General features: G+C 43.1%; 2 pseudogenes across 2 annotated transcripts; one reads left to right on the top strand and one right to left on the bottom strand.

Annotated features, from left to right (window-relative positions):
- The first annotated feature begins 7,924 nt into the window (after positions 1-7,924).
- On the top strand, positions 7,925-10,714 carry LOC307107058 (U1 small nuclear ribonucleoprotein C-like; annotated as a pseudogene). The gene is made up of 2 exons (XR_013815272.1): positions 7,925-7,956; positions 10,172-10,714. The product of XR_013815272.1 is annotated as a U1 small nuclear ribonucleoprotein C-like (transcript).
- Positions 10,715-14,457: 3,743 nt separating this feature from the next.
- LOC307107449 (F-actin-capping protein subunit beta-like) lies at positions 14,458-15,234 on the bottom strand (annotated as a pseudogene). Its single transcript has one exon. The product of its transcript is annotated as an F-actin-capping protein subunit beta-like (transcript).
- Positions 15,235-16,499: the final 1,265 nt, after the last annotated feature.

The raw sequence follows: 16,499 nt of genomic DNA, 5'->3' as shown, positions 1-16,499 counted from the left end.
CACTTCTGGTCTTTCACTCTTGTAGTTGAATAGCTTTTGTATGTAGGAAAGAACTAAAGATGCGAGGAGGAGTCACCAGAATGGAGAAAATGTAAAAGTTGGAAGAGTCTGACTATTGGCAGGGCTATGGGATTGCTGGTGGGAGTATACATTGATAGAATCCCTTGGAAAATGGCTTGGTCATACCTACTAAAGCTGAATGTAAGCTACCCCAGGGCTCAGCAAGTCTACTTTTAGTTATGCATAAAGTAGTCACCAAAAGACATGTAGTAGAATGCTCAAATACTCTCAAAATAGAATTACCTAAATGTCCATCAGCCATAGAGTGAATAAATAAATTATGGCATGCTCACAAAATGGGGTGCTGTAGCCCTAGCTGGCTTGGCTCAGTGGATAGAGTGTTGGCATGTGGACTGAAAGGTCCCTGGTTTGATTCTGATCAAGGGCACATGCCCAGGTTGTGGGCTCAATCCCGTGTGGGGCATGCAGGAGGCAGCCGATCAATGAGTCTCTCTCATCATTGTTATGTCTATCTCTCTCTCTTTCTCCCTTCCTCTCTGAAATCAATAAAGATATATTTTTAAAAAATGGGGTGCTCTACAAGTATTGAGAGTGAATGGTCTAATCTTAATTGCATTAATTAATATAGGCACATCTTATAAAAATAAATGTTGTGCTAAAGAAGCCAGACACAAAGAGAAAAGACTGTATGATGTTAGTTACATAAAATATAAAAACGAACACCTCTAATCTGTGCTTAGAAGTGAGGAGAGTGGTGACCCTTGGAAGATTAGTGGCCAGCAGGAAGCAGGACCAGGGGCTTCTTGGGTGCAGGTCCTGTTCTGTTTCTTAGTCTGAGTGCTGGTTACAGGGGTGAGTTTAGTTTGTGAAAATTCATGGAACTGTATGTTGTTAACATATTTTCAGTACATTTCATAAAACATTGTTAAAGGCCATTAAGGTTAAGTTTATGATTTCTACCACCTTCATAGTCCTGGACACCATTAGTGATCTTTGTGTAACAAAGCTGGCCAACCAAGCCAACCAGCCACAGACCATTCCCCACAGACAGAATCGAGCACTTTACATCATTATTTCAGGATAGCATAGTCAATATCTTCATCTAAAAGCTGAAGCTAGAAATATCAATGACAAGGGCTATTGCAAATGGTAACTGAGATCTTGCATATATAGCCACTGGCACCGGTGAGCACTCAGAACTGTGGCAGCTCTGCACCCCTGATTCAAGTTGGAATTTGGAGGGAGGGAAGAACAAACAACAGCTGAATAACTGTTACGTGCCAGGCATTGCCTGTAAGTTCATAAACTGGTCTGTATTCACTTTATTTAATCCCATATCAATCCAAGGGGTAAAAATGATTTCTTCCATTGTCCAGATAAGGTGACTGAGACTCAGAGAGCCAGGTAGGCAATGCCATAGAGCAGAAGGAGACACATTGACATTTGATTATTTCCAAAGTTCATCCCTTAAGAGCACACCTCCTCCTAATTAGGTAAAAAACTACCCAAGTTGTACTTTAATTTCTTTAAATCTAGCAGTTTCCTTCTCAGGTAGGAATCATCTGCTCATCTGGTTTCAGAGTTCCATGTTCCTTATTGAGTTGACTTAGTGGTAAAATAATTTTTGAATGAAGTGGGCAGAGTGATCTGGAGAACAGCAGGGAAGTCTCAAAGGACCGTGTGATTTGGGCTCTCACTCTGGGAGTTGTTATGCTTTGCAGTAATTGAATATTGAATAAATAACTCCAATTTCCTTGCAGTGGGTTGTCTGGACCCTCCAAATTTTAATACTTATTGACTTATTGTATATGGTTTATCAGTTTAATAACTAAAACACACTTTCCTTTTGGTCAAGAGTTTCCCAAGAGTATAATAGAAAAAGTGGTAGATGCAAATGTGTTAATATCCACTTTCACCTCTGCTGGAAGAAAAATAATAAAAAGTCCAGGTACTGGCCAAAAATAACTTTTACTAAAATAGGCCCAGAAGCCCAGCTCTGGTCCTTGCAACCGAGATATGATTTGGTCTGCCTTCTTTGTAAATTAAAACTTTGCCAACATCTGTTGGCTTGATGCCTCCAACAGTTACACAGAAAAAGGCATGGGAAAGAGAGGTGGCAAAAAACCATTCTATGTTGTTCCAAGCATCATCCTAGACACCTGCAGGTTGTATATATCATCACTCTTAAGTAAGAAAGAAAAAATGGAGATCATAGAGGTCAAGAAACTTGCTTAATGACACATATTAAGTGGCGAAGTCCAAGTGTGGGTCTATCTCATGGGTTGGCAAACTTTTCCTGTAAAGAGCAGATAGTAAATATTTTGCTTTGTGAGCCATAGAGTCTTTGTTGCAGCTGCCCCATTCTTCTGTTGTAGTGTGAAGCAGTCCTAGACAATACAAAAGCATGCCGTAGGTGTATTCCAATACAGTTTTACTTATGGACACTGAAATCAGAATTTCATAAAATTTTCATGTGTCTCAAACTATTAGACTTTTTTGAAAAATTTTCAACTATTTAAAAATGTAAAGACCAGTTTTAGCTTGCAGGTGTACACAAAGAGGTGATGAGCCAGATTTGGCCCATTGGCCACAGTTAACTGACCTCTGTTTTATCTGATTCCAAAGATCAGACAAGCCATTTTGACTTAGCGGGTTGTTTTTTCTAAAGTTCCATGGAATCAAAACCACCTTGCCAAGCAAGACTTGGCTTTATGCTCAACATGCTTTGACTGTTGAAACCTTTGGCACATAGTGAAGGGGTGGTGAGTGTGTGCATGTGAGTGTGAAAGAGAGAGAGAGAGAGAGAGAGAGAGAGAGAGAGAGAGAGAGAGAGAGAACAGAGCGGAGGCACAATTAGCAGATAACAAAAAAACATTAACTCAGTTTCCTCTTACACCAACTGAAAGATTATTGACCTTTCCATTTTCAAAACCTAGGATGTCTTGTTAGTTGCTTTCTAAAATGGAAGGAAATTAAAGTAATGTCAACATTTGAATTTATTGTTTTGTGTGCAAAGAATTTGCCAACTGTTTGGCCTCTGGTAGATGCACTTCAATGGTTGTCTAACCTGGAATATTGTGAATGCTGACATTGGTTAATGAGTGGTCACAGAGCGATTTGCAGATGCTGTCTGCTGAGGTTTGTAGATAGTATCTGCTGATGTCCTGCATGTTATCTGCTGCTTTATTAGGTTCTGGGGATGTCAACTCATGGTCCAGAAGGCACAGCTGTGTTTATAGCTAAATCAGGAGGAATCTTGGCACAGATTCATCCATGGCAGGAAGGTCCCATTGGAGAGGCATGCATGAAGACAGGAGAAGATGATTGACACCATAGCATTTTAAACTGGAAGGAATCCTTAGGCAAACCCAACTCATGAGAAAATAGACACCCAGATGTTAGCCAGTTAGTGCCGAAGACAAGACTGGTATTTGTACAAATATTAATTTTCCCCTCTATCTAGTATAAAGGCCTGTTTAATATTGTTAAAAGCCTATAAACTTGTTTTTTTCATATAGAATTCAGAAGAACAATATCAAACTACGAAACGATCGGAGGAAGTCCAAAAGAGTTCTAATTTCCCCCACTATGACTATTTCTGGTACTTTACAAAATAAAAGTCAAATTCAAAGAATGAGCTTTTTGCTCCTACTTTGTTGAGTGCTTTGAGCAAGTGGATGATTTTCCCAGGCCTTCCTAAAAGCCTCTGGGTTAATTTTTGGTGACATTGCTAGGGAACTCTCATGAAATCTTGCGAGTCCATGGAAACCATGTGTAAGTCTCTAACGTATTATGTAGATCACGGAAGTCCTATCATGTGAAAATGTTCTGTTCCAAAAGTTCCTTGGAACTTTGGATGCATTTTTCTTACAGAACAATGTTCCAAGGGATGGTTATCTTCCCAAGCCATCATAAAAGCCTATTGGATTCCCCAAGTGGCTGAGCTGGAATGAAAGTGCTCGGAGGCCCAAGCTTTCAATCCTTTGCGAGACAGCTCGATGGATTGGGAAACTGGTAGAGGCTCTGCCATATCCTGTCTTCCTCCTTTTGGGAGAACTTGGCGGCCCTTGAGTGGTGAGAGGGAGGAGGGCCTGTGGGAGTGGGGCCTTGGTGGGGAAGCTAAGGTCCCCTTTGGAAACAGCGGAGGAAGGCTCCATGTTAAAGGGGAAAGGAGGAGACAGGAAACCTCCATTAAGTTGTTTATAAGTTGAATTGTTTCTAAGGCCGGAACTGACAACTGTGTTTTTACAAAGTAAAAAAGGATGCAATGAGTTCCACAGCCTCCATTCAGGCATATACAATGCTTAAGTAGATCAGAGTGAAGTTTTCTTTGGATAGGTAGTTTAAAAAAAAATTGAGTGTTGGGACAGTGTATAAGTCGTTTCAATTTGAAGATTCTTGAAGGCTATTGCTGATGCCATTGGAAGAGGATTGTAATATTCATGGACTGTGAAACTGTTCAAATCACTGCCTAAGCAAGGAATTATTCTGTTTTTGCTTCTCCGCTTAGACAAGGGAAAATGTTTTGCATTCTATCAGCTGGGCTTTTATTGTTTTTCATGTGAGGACAAATGTTCTTTGAGAAGGTGGGGTCTTGTTTGAGGAAATGTCAAGCTGTCCCGTGTAGATTTATTGGTGGTTGTGGCAGGTGCCAAATGTTTCAAGAAGTTGGTGTATGCAGTTTTTCCTCTGTCCCCTGGAAGATTTTTCTGAAACCAGGATATGTTCTCTGCAGGAAGAAAGCAAATGTGCTACACTCAAAATAGTGAATGACAGAAAAACCTAAAGAAGGCTTATAGTGGATGGATTTACATCATCTGAAAGGTATTTTATGCACCAAGTTCCAAAGTTAGAGAAGTCCGCTAAACAAGGAACTTTCATTTAAGGCCCAGGTTGTGGTATATGGTGTCTGGGTGGGCTGAAGAGGCATGATTTATGGAGTATCATAAGTCTTGCTGGCTCTCAAATATTTGCCCTCCAATGTCCAGAAATTCCCATCTTTGGAACAGCCCTGAGTGAGCACTGACAGCTCTACTTTCCCACTACGTACCCACATGAGCAGGTCAAATTCAGTGTGAACCTCTTGGCGGGGAATGTTTTGGAGGCTTATGTTTTATCTTAAAAATTGCTGGACATGTTGCATCCTTCCCATGACACATTCATTTTTTTTTTTAAAGTTTAAAAATGTCACCCATCCTCCAATCTTTGAGTGAAACTGATGTTCCAGGAAGATGCACATGTTTGTCCTGCAGCCCGGAGCACTCCTCCAGGCACTGTCTGTCTCTTCAGGAGGGGGAGAATCCTGCTCTGAGAACTAGGACCGAAGTCCTTGTCCAAGTGGTGATCCAGCCGTTGTCCTTTGAAATATACAGATCCTCCCTTGGAACAGTGACATGTGAGTTCATTTTTATGTTAGGAGGAAGTTATTTGTCAGAGGAGTTCATTGTCATTTTGGAAAAGAATACTGAGGTCACTGAGGGATTAGGGACTAGAAATCTTTAGAGATGGATAAAAGGAAGGATTGAAAATATTATCCTGGGTGGGTAACCTCTGTTGGTGAACCGATGTTGAAGGGGGAAGAGGGCCGTGGGGCTGAGGAAGAAGAAAAGTGATGAAAGTGTAAGTGGCAAATTTGGCCTGATATTTTTTAATGGCTTTCAATTCTTCCAAATCTATCTCCAGCCTTAATTCCATTGCTTAGCTCCAACTTCAACACATCTATTCCAATGACAGCGCCTCTACCTGGAGACTCAAGACAACACACCCACAATGCTAACTGCCTGTGAGTGACTCCGCCCACTCTCTCCTCGTGCTGCATTTCCACCTGCTCCTACCATTAGACTCTTTGGCTCAGCCCTGACACCACCAACTATTGGCCTCACTGCCCCAGCCAGAGCCTGGGGAGGCTTCAGTTTTTATTTCTCCCCAACCTCTCATGCACACATCCATTTGATCATAAAATCTAACCAATCTTTATTCTTTGTATAAATTAACTTTCCTGCAGGAAACATTCAATGGGCTGAATGGCAGAAAGTTTAATAAAGAGCCACTAACAGAGTAGGGATGAGGAAACTAAGAAAAAAATAATGAAAGACTCAGGGACAACTGTGGGATGCTGTAAACACCCTAAGAATTAAGGGAAGGGTGGTTGTGGAATTCCCAAAAGTACCTTATATGTGAGCTTGGAACTGTGGAATAAGAGCCACCCAGATGGGAGCTGATACAGTGCAATGCAGGCAGGAGGGGAGCAGGGGAATTAATCACCCTCCCTGCTCTCCCCTCCCACCCTCTGACCTTCTACCAAACATCAGAAGATGGAGGAATTTAGTGCCATAGGTCATAGGGTCAGGCTCCTGGGCACAGAAAGGTCAGAGACTGGAGCAAAAGGGACCTGGTGAGATAATCAGCAAGGGGAGAATAACCAGCCCAGATTCATCTCCTCTGGTTAATACTTGAGAATTCAGCCTCCGTTCAAGACCATTATCTTTTTCCTGGATGGTGGAAAAAAAATCTTCCCAATTGTCCTAATTTTCCCCAGGTTGCAATTTCACTTTATTTTAAAAACCAACATTTTAAAACAACTTTAATGTTGACGGTAGTACCCAGGTATAAGATACATCCTAGGGGTGGGGTGGTTTTACCCACGGCTAATATAATACTTGGCGGCTATGGCTCCTTTCCTATGCGCTCCCCCTCAAGAGTACACATGGTACTGAATATAGAACTGATATTACATGATGGTTAAGGCATTATCTATCTATCTATATAAAACCTAAGTGACCGGTTGACTGTTTGACCAGTCGCTATGATGCGCACTGACCACCAGGGGCAGACGCTCAGCGCAGGAGCTGCCAAGCAACATCAACTTTGCAGAGTGCCCTCTCACACTCTGGGACCCCTTAGGGGATATTGGACTGCCGATTTCGCCCCGATTCCCCGCTGGCCAGGCTGAGGGACCCCACCTGCTGGAGGGATCCTGCTCACTCTGCAGATGCCCTTCGAGCCCTGGTGCTGCCCCAGGTGCGGCTGGCTGGGGAGGGACCACAGGAGGTTGGCTCCTGGGTGTGTCCGGCTCATCTCGCCCAGTCTTGCCCTGCTGGCCACCTTCTTTTTTTAAAAAAATATATTTTATTGATTTTTTACAGAGAGGAAGAGAGAGGGATAGAGAGTTAGAAACATCGATGAGAGAGAAACATCGATCAGCTGCCTCTTACACATCCCCTACTGGGGATGTGCCTGCAACCAAGGTACATGCCCTTGACTGGAATCGAACCTGGGACCCTTGAGTCCGCAGGCCGATGCTCTATCCACTGAGCCAAACTGGTTTCGGCTGGCCACCTTCTAATTAATTTCCTTTCAATGTGCATGAATCCGTGCACCAGGCCTCTAGTATTTCAATAAGAAAATTCACTTGCAAACTCTGTGTTTAAAAAAGTATTAAAAGCATCATCCTGGGGCACAGTACATATCCACAGCAGGTGCTCAATAGAGATTTGTTGAAAGGATCAGTGATACTTGTGACACACACAATAGTGGGTAACTTTGCACATAATTGTTTACATGCTGGTAGCTTCCCATTGTCCAGATGTTCTTAATATGGTGGAAAAAATCTTTTCACTGACCCAATTTCCGATCCCCATCGTGACCTTCGAGATCGCTTCTTTCACCTCTTCCAACACCACCTGTTCCTTAGCTCCTTATCAGTCCTTGGAGAATACTCTCAAAGCAATAATCTCTGTGCCCTTTGTACATTCCCTTGACATTTAACATTTTTATGCATGCTGGCCCAAATTCCAACTGCCAGCACCTGACATACTTTGCCCTAGGGCCTCTCTGACCACCGGAGCTCACTCTGCCCAGGCACGAGGAAGACTTGAAGTACCTGGGAGTTAATGGCCCCTGGAAGCATCTCTCACCAATGACTTTCAAGAATGGGTAGGCAGATACCTTCCTGCAATCCATCATGACACCTACTTCTAAGTGGAAATCATTAATTATTTGCCATTCGAATGAATAAATGAATGAGTGAATGACTGAATGAGAAGGTGAGTGAAGGAATGGATGAGTTACTAGGTTTGTTTGTCCTATGTTAGCACTAGGACCTGAGAGAGAGTAAAATACCCCGTTTCCAGGGTTTATTTTCTAAAAGTTCCTGGAAGTTTTCTTGTGAAATTTCTCAGTAAGCTTTTCTGTAATCTGTGAGAAATGCATGAACCAAGTTAAAAGGTGCATGTTGTTCTGCATGACTTTTCAGAAGGTCCTCTCGTGCTCTCACACTCATTTATCCTGTTGATAAGAGCAAATGGCCTACTGCGTATGGTTTAGACGCACGCTCACATCCAGTCCCTTTGAAACGTCAGTCCTGGAGCTCGCTGAGGCCCGCGTCTGCCGCGGGAACCAGCTAGGACGTTGCCCAGTTAAACATTCATCCAGGATTTCATGGGGACTTGAGAATCATTGTTTTTGGCTGGGCTCCTGGGTTTGAGGTTTCTTCATGTAGGACTCCGAAAAAGGATTTGGAAATGTTGTCTCTAATCCCAAAGTATGTATTTGGGAGGCTGCCTTCGCCATTACCCACCTAATCATTCAGGCTCCTGGGTTGTTTCACCCAAGTGCATTCATACCTTAGATAGAGTCACAAGGGACTGATCTAGGAGACAGAGTACCTGGGTTCCAATGCTGGTTTCATTAGGCAAGTTGTCCACTGCTTGCCGCCCCATTTTCCTTATCCTAAAATGAAATGGTTGGAATTGACAATCTCTACGTCCCTGTCCAAATCTAAAATTCTGGGTGGGATTCTGAAATCCACTCTGCCACCAACAGTGTGTCCTCAGAGCTTTGCCCATTACTCTTGAGAATGTCAATGTCTGGGTAAATAGATCTTTTGGGGTCAGCTCTAAAAAACCCAGAAGTACATATTGTATGTTGATCTTGGCACATGGACAAGTCTGAACAGGGCCATGTCAAGCATTTCACCATGATAGCTGCTGGAAGGAAGGGCCAAGGGAGGCGGTCTGGGCGAGCTGATTGGAATGAAGAGGACCAGCCCAAGTCCTGTGGCACAGATGACCCTGCAGAAGTGTGTGTGGGTGGGGGGGCACTTGGGAGTGGATTTAGGAATCATAAAAAAACCATTAGAGTCCATATTGGAAATGGCTTATGACACTGTCTCAAAGCCACATTCTCAGACAATAGGGAAAGCTGTAAATAGATCTGCACAGTTGTCCAAGCAAAGCAGAATAAAACCAAGGAAAGCCAAATTAAACAGGCTCAACCGAAGTTGTGGGTGAAATCGCTGAATGTTGCTCATGCCTTCAGAATGGGAAGCTCTCTTCAGAATACTCACAAACAGCAGGTCCTTTGGAGGCAGCTATGGGCTGATCGGCTGGCTCCACCCTCCCACCAGGCCAGTTCAGCATAGAAAAATGAGAGAAAAAGACCCTTTTAAAGGGATGGCCTCACACCTTGGAGGACTTGTGTGTAGCATCTCTCTATTATTACTCAAGTGATAAGATTTTAAAGATCATGTTAGACTCCCAAACCCATGACTGAGAATTATACCACAGGACAGAATTATAATGACATGGTAGAATCTCAATTTTTTTATTTTAACATAATTTCAGACTTACTGAAGAGTTGCAAAATTGTACAAAAAATTACTGTATACCCTCCACATTCACATTCAGTGTTCTATCAACCCTCTCTCCATCTCTTCCCCCACCCTCTCCCTCCTTCTCTTTCTCTCCATACTTTTCTTCTTCCTTTCCCTCCATCTTTCTTCCCTTTCTTTCTTCATATATAGGTGCCCCCCCATATATATATATACATATATACACACACACATACACACACACACACACACACATATATATATATATATATATATATATATATATATATATATATATATTGAATAATTATAAAGGCAGTGTTTATTAAAGTGTATTTCATTTTCAAAATTGAGCTATCAGCTGTTAAAGGGTGTATACATTCTTTTGGGACACCCTTCATATATATATATATATTTCCCCAGAACTATTTGAGGATAAATTGCAAACATGATTTCTCTTTACCCTTAAATATTTCAGTGTATATTTCATAAAAACAAGGAAACGCTTGTATACTCATAGTACCATTATCAAAAATCAAGAGTCAGATTTCCGATGGCGCAGTTGCGGAGTGGCCAACGGAGTGCCAATGGCCTGCAGAACAACATGCCGAAGTTTTATTGTGACCACTGCGATACATACCTCACCCAGGACTCTCCATCGGTGAGAAAGACACACTGCAGTGGAAGGAAACACAAAGGGGATGTGAAAGACGACTGTCAGAAATGGATGGGAGAGCAGACACAGAGCCCGATTGACCAAACAACTGCAGCATTTCAGCAAGGGAAGATACCTCCTACTCCATTCTCTACTCCTCCTCCTGCAGGGGCCATAATCCCACCTTCCCCACTGTTCCGGGTCCACCTCACCCTGGTATGATGCCAGCACCCCAAATGGGGGGCACTCCCATGATGCCGATGATGGGTCCTCCTCCTCCTAGGATGATGCCATTGGGACCGGCTCTTGGAATGAGTCCGCCTACGGGAGGGCAGATGCCAATGATGCCTGGTCCCCCAATGATGAGACCTCCCACCCATCCCATCATGGTGCCCACTTGGCCCAGAATGACTGGACCAGACAGATAAGGAGGAAGGGTACCCTCTTGCTAACTGGCTTCTGTTACTTGTTCTACTTCACCAGGAGATCGAGGTGCTGTAACCCTGGGTGTTTTCTAACAGCATGACAAGGAAGACTCACTCCCTCTTCCTATCTAAGAGAGAATAGTTTTTGAGGGGAGTAGTGGGACAAGAAAAAAAGAAATTTTCATTTGTATTGTGAAATGTGAAAATAAAATTGTCAACTCTTTAAAAATAACAAAACAAAAAATATCAAGAATCAACACTGACATTACCTCGTTTATAGACTTCATTCACTTTTTCAATTGTCCCGATAATCTTTATAGCAAAAGAAAATTCTGGATCACGTGTTGCATTCATTTAACGTATCTTTCATCTTTTTGAATATGGAAGAATTCCTCAGTCTTTCTTTGTCTTTTATGATATTTTTGATGAATGCAGGCCAGTTATCTTGTGGAATGTCCCTCAATTTGTGTCTGTCTGATGCTGTGGAATTTCCTTTCAGCTTTATGCGCTGCCTCCTGAAGTACAAATGCCCAGCTGGATGGACTGGCTGCAGGAAACGGCTTCTCCAGACCAGCAGTCTAGAGCTCATGCAAACTCCCCTTTGCCCTGGCTTGGGGGTTTCCTCCCTCTCCTCCTCAAACATGGTTTCTCCTCCTGCAAGGGTTGTGGGAAAATCAGACACTTAGCATCTAACAATGCTATGAAAGGACTCTAGGCAAATCCATTTGCTTCCTGAGTTGCAATCTCTGATTTCCCTCTGTTCTAAAAGAGTTGTGATTCTGGTGCCCACCAAATTCAGAGAAGTATGCCAGCAAACATGCACCTGAGAGTGAAAAAAATGAAGAAACATACCTGAGGGCTGGAATTGAGTCCATGTGCATAGAGAATTCATGGACAGTGCATGTGATTTAAGCAAGTAGCCAGTCAGAGAAAGACAAGTATCACATGATCTCACTCATATGTGGAATCTAATGAACAAAATAAACTGATGAACAAAATAGATCCAGAGACATAGAAGCACAAAACAGACTGTGGACTCTCAGAGGAAAGGTGGGGGAGGGTGGGTGGGTAGGAAGAGATCAAACAAAGAACTTGTATGCATATATACATAACCCATGGACACAAAAAGGTGGTGAAGTCCTGGGGTAGAGGGGTGAGGAGGGTTAGAAGAGGTCAATGGGGGAAAAAGAGGACATGTGTAATACTTCCAACAATAAAGATTTTAAAAAAAGGAGCAGATTTTGAAAATATTACTCTGCAGAAAATATCATAGTTTGCTATATTTTTCTGAGGATTTTGTTCACAAAAGTTCAAGGTCTCCAGGAACTCTGTATTTTAGGAAACATAACCCTTGAATCTTCATTCTATCCAACTGATTTCACTTGAGGGCACTGCCTTCTTTTGTAGGCCCATCCCAAAGTCCTCTGGGACTTTGAATTTTTTAAAAAAATATATTTTATTGATTCTTTACAGAGAGAAAGGGAGAGGGATAGAGAGCTAGAAACATCGATGAGAGAGAAACATCGACCAGCTGCCTCCTGCACAACCCCCTACCGGGGATGTGCCCGCAACCAAGGTACATGCCCTTGACCGGAATCGAACCTGGGACCTTTCAGTCCGCAGACCGACGCTCTATCCACTGAGCCAAACCGGTTTCAGCTGGGACTTTGAATTTTTGCCTTACTGAGTCTGCATCTCCTTTCTTCTCTTTATAAAAACCAGCAGTTTCCATAGGAAAATTCTGCGACAGATTATGAAAGGGGGAGGGGGCTTGATAAAACTGGAGTGGATGGTGTGTTTGTCAATAGTGTCCAGCACGAACCCTGGCATGTGGGGTCTTCCATTGTGGCAGAGAGGAGGCCTGAGATTTCTTCCATGTCATTACTTTCCCATTTTGATTCTACTTCATGCTGCATGGAATAACATCCCAAATCAATTTCAAAGCCTCTCAGGAAGAATGAGTAACTTTTAGGTGGTTTCCTCTAAAACCTATCCTGAAACAGCTGGAAACATTACCAGTTTCTTATAATTCCTTCCAGAGACATTCTGGAAACATTCTATATCCATCATATATACATATACATATACATATACATATACATATACATATACATATACATATACATGTATACACACATATGTACTTTTATTCCACCCTAATGGTGCCACATTATATATAAAATTCTATATATTTTCCTCTTTTTCTTCTAATGGGACATTTCTGTGATCTGATCCATATCAGTACAGGTAGGTTGCCTCATTCTTCTTTTGTGTTGTGTGTGTGTCCAGATTATTTTTATTTATTTGTTTTTGTTCTTTTTTTTAAAATAATGGGAGCTCAAGTATAAGATGCAGATTTTTTAAAGCTTTTTTGTTTGTTTTTATAAAATAAACAAAAATAAAACAAAAAACTCTTTATACATTCCATAAAAATTGATAGAAAAGCACTTGGCCAGAACAGCAGAACGGTCAGCAGCCCCCACACCTTCACAATGTGGTCTCCAGGGGGAGAGGCCAGTCTGAGCAGGACACTGTTGAGGGCCCTGTCCGTCCCCCAACTCCAAGCCCCTCCTAAAGACATGTGGAATCAGATCTCCAGTTTTTCTCTATCTTTTACACACCATTGTTATTTCATAAATGTTTTTGTTTTACATTTTTTACACCAATGTTATAAAAAGGTGGGAGGGAAGGAGAGGCAGACAGTGTATTTTTATACCTATTAATGGATGTTGGGGAGATAGGGGATTGGGGCAAACAAAACAACACATGGTCTCTATGGAAACATGGAGGTTCATAGCAAAACGTGGTGGGAAGCAGGCTTTGGAGACAAAGAAGGGTGTTTAGTGGCTTTATTCTCAGGGAGAGATGGCGATGTGCAGGTCAGTGAGGGGAGGGACAAGGGAAAGGAATAGAAATCCAGTTTTCTTCCCTGGCTGGTGTGGCTCAGTTAGTTGGGCACTGTCCTGTGAACCTAGGGCTGTGGGTTCAATTCTCGGGGCGGGGGGGGGGGTGGGCATGCAGGAGGCAGCTGATCCATGTTCTGCTCTTACATTAATGTTTCTCTTTCTCCTTTCCTCAATCTCTAAAAAAAACCCCCTATATATATAAAAGCCTAAGTGACCGATATAACTGAATAACTGGAACAACTGGTTGACCAGTCTTTAAGACATGCACTGACCACCAGGGGGCAGACGCTTGGCGGTGCAGAGGCAAGGGAAGGAGGAGGAGGGGAGGTGAGGAACCACGTGGTGGCGTGGTGCCGGCATCTGGTGTCAGTTCCTTCCATGCCAGCCCTGCGACCGTCACCTCCTCTCCTGACCCCCTGGGGCCTTCGGGCCCTGGGCTGGGATGGGGAACTGGGGGTGGGTGGCGGCGGATGTGGCCCCTTTCCCAGGGGGGCGAGGGCTGGCACTCTCCTTGGGGCTGGGGGCCAACTTCCCATGCCCCTTCCCTCCCCCCAGCCAGCCAAACTCCTGTGGTCCCTCCTCCCATCTCTCCCCACCCGGGCTGGCAGGCCGTGATTGGCCTGGCCCTGATGGCCCTGATCCCAGGCCAGACCTAGGGACCCCATCCATGTACTAATTTATGCATTGGGACTCTAGTAATAATAATAATAATAATAATAATAATAATAATAATAATCATTATCATCATCATCATCATCATCATCATCAATCAATAAGTATTAAAAAAAAAAGAAATAGAGTTTTCTAAGGAAGGAATCTAAGGAGTGTAGGCATGTCCTGTTAGTGTGAAGCAGAGGTTAAACATTGCTTCTTTCTCTTCAAAGCTTCTCCCAGGTCACTCTTAAGAGCTTCTTGTTTTGATTTGTCTACAAGAGTCGGCACAGACCTCAACCCATTAACAATGTCCTCGTTTATCAAAGTAGATCTCATTTAGCACACTTTTGATTTTGTTTTCCATGTCCTCTACCAGGCTCCCGATATTGGCTGTGCATGGGAGCAGTCGCTGGCAGTTTCATCTTTCTCCATCTGTCTGATCAGGCTGCCTCCAGGGTTCATGGTGCCAGAGCTAGATTTGCTTGTTTGCAGCCACAGCATCACCATGGAGGCTAGCTTGCAATGGGCGATGGGACCACTGGATTTCTCCTGCACTTGCCGCCACGTGGTTGGATTCCCAGCAGCCTTTGATAGTCTCTGATCCGTCTCCAGCCCTCTTTATGAGGATCACTCCAGTAAAGCCATGATCCAGATCCCAGAGGTAGACAGATGAGATGCCACCTTTAAAACATAGTTCTCGATATGGGTCAAAGACATTGTGGGCTGCCACCTCCAGCTTTCTCAGCCGAGCAGAAGGCATGGCCTCATCTTCCAATGGAGGGTCATATCTGTAACTCCATGGTGACCTGTAGGAGTTCCCATCTCTGTTGTGTCACACAAAACCTTTTCCCACCACCTTGTTTCTGGCAATTTTCAGTGGCTGGTCAACAGAAGACAGGAGATCTTCATATAGACTGGGACCAGGTCGTTCAGGTTGCTGAGGTTTATCTCCATTTGCCTCATTACGTCCAAGGCACGGTTCAGTTGTTTATCACTTGTGGTGGCATCTGTGGCTGTCTCGGTCCCAGTGTCTGTTGCCTCATTCTTCTTAACAATTGCATATTATTCCACTTTAGGGGTTCCCTGTACATTATTTAGCTGGTTTCTTACTGATGAATTAGATTATTTCCAATATTTTGCTATTACAGTCAATTCTGTTATACCTCATTCTGCACATATACAAGTATATCTGTAGCATAAATATCTAGAAATGTTATTGCTAGGTCAAAGGATATATGCAATTTGAATGTGGAAATATTTAAATAGGTTTGAAAATGGTCAGTATAAAGGGCAATTGTTTTGGGCCAAATTCATCACTTGGGAAAACAGAATATATTTCACTAAAAGCAGAGATGTGGCCACACATCTGTGTGCTTTAGTTCAGTAAAGCACAGGGGTGAGTTAGGACAGAAGTACATTACAACATCACTCTTCTGGAGCTAGTGACTCCAAGGTGATTGGTAAGTGTGTGGTTAGTGTTTCTGAGGATCTGTTGCTAGCCACTGATATGGTCCATAAGTTGCATCTGAACTTTGTATGATAGATACCAGACACCTGGGAAAAGCTCAGCATCTTCCCATTGAGAAAGGAGGCTTCATAAGCTCTTACCCCAGAAGCTTGTAGTCCCAAGCCAAGTAGTCTCTGGAAGCCAGGTCCTGGATTAAGCTATAAAGTAGGAACTAGATGGTGAAGGAGCAATCTATGAGACTAGCTAAACAGTAAATCAAAGCCAGAGCAGTAACAATGAAAACAATTCTCCATTCAGATAAGAGCCTGGTATCTCTGGAGCTCCATTCTCCCACCTCCTGCCCCACGACATCAAAGAGTTGGGATGGACAATGCAAGAATTGGGCGTCATAAAATTAAGAAGCTTTTCTGTTGAAGTTGTCCCACCCCTTGCAATCAACTTCCTTTGGAGCCTCAAACCATAATATTTCCAGGGCAGAGTTCCCAAACACCAGGTGATGTTCCCAGAAGGAACGAGCTGTTTGTTTCAACAGGGAAGATCCATAAATCTAAGCTACCACCTCTGGTAGCTGGGCACCCCTTTTCTAATCTCCTGTACTTTAACACATGAAGCATTTTCTCCTGTGTTAGCATGGGAAAGGTCGAGGAGGAAATGAGGCTGGAGGGGAATGTTGGCATTATCCAGAGTAGACACAAGAAAGTAGAGTGAAGAAAGAGCTGTGGCCTCCCATTCATCTATGTTTATTCCTTTATCAAATAAG

The sequence above is a fragment of the Cnephaeus nilssonii genome (assembly GCF_951640355.1).
Source record: "Cnephaeus nilssonii genome assembly, chromosome: 11".
In the NCBI taxonomy this organism is placed as follows: Eukaryota; Metazoa; Chordata; class Mammalia; order Chiroptera; family Vespertilionidae; genus Cnephaeus; species Cnephaeus nilssonii.
The sequence above is the reverse complement of the archived record's forward strand: the minus strand, read 5'-3'. Positions and strand labels throughout refer to the sequence as shown.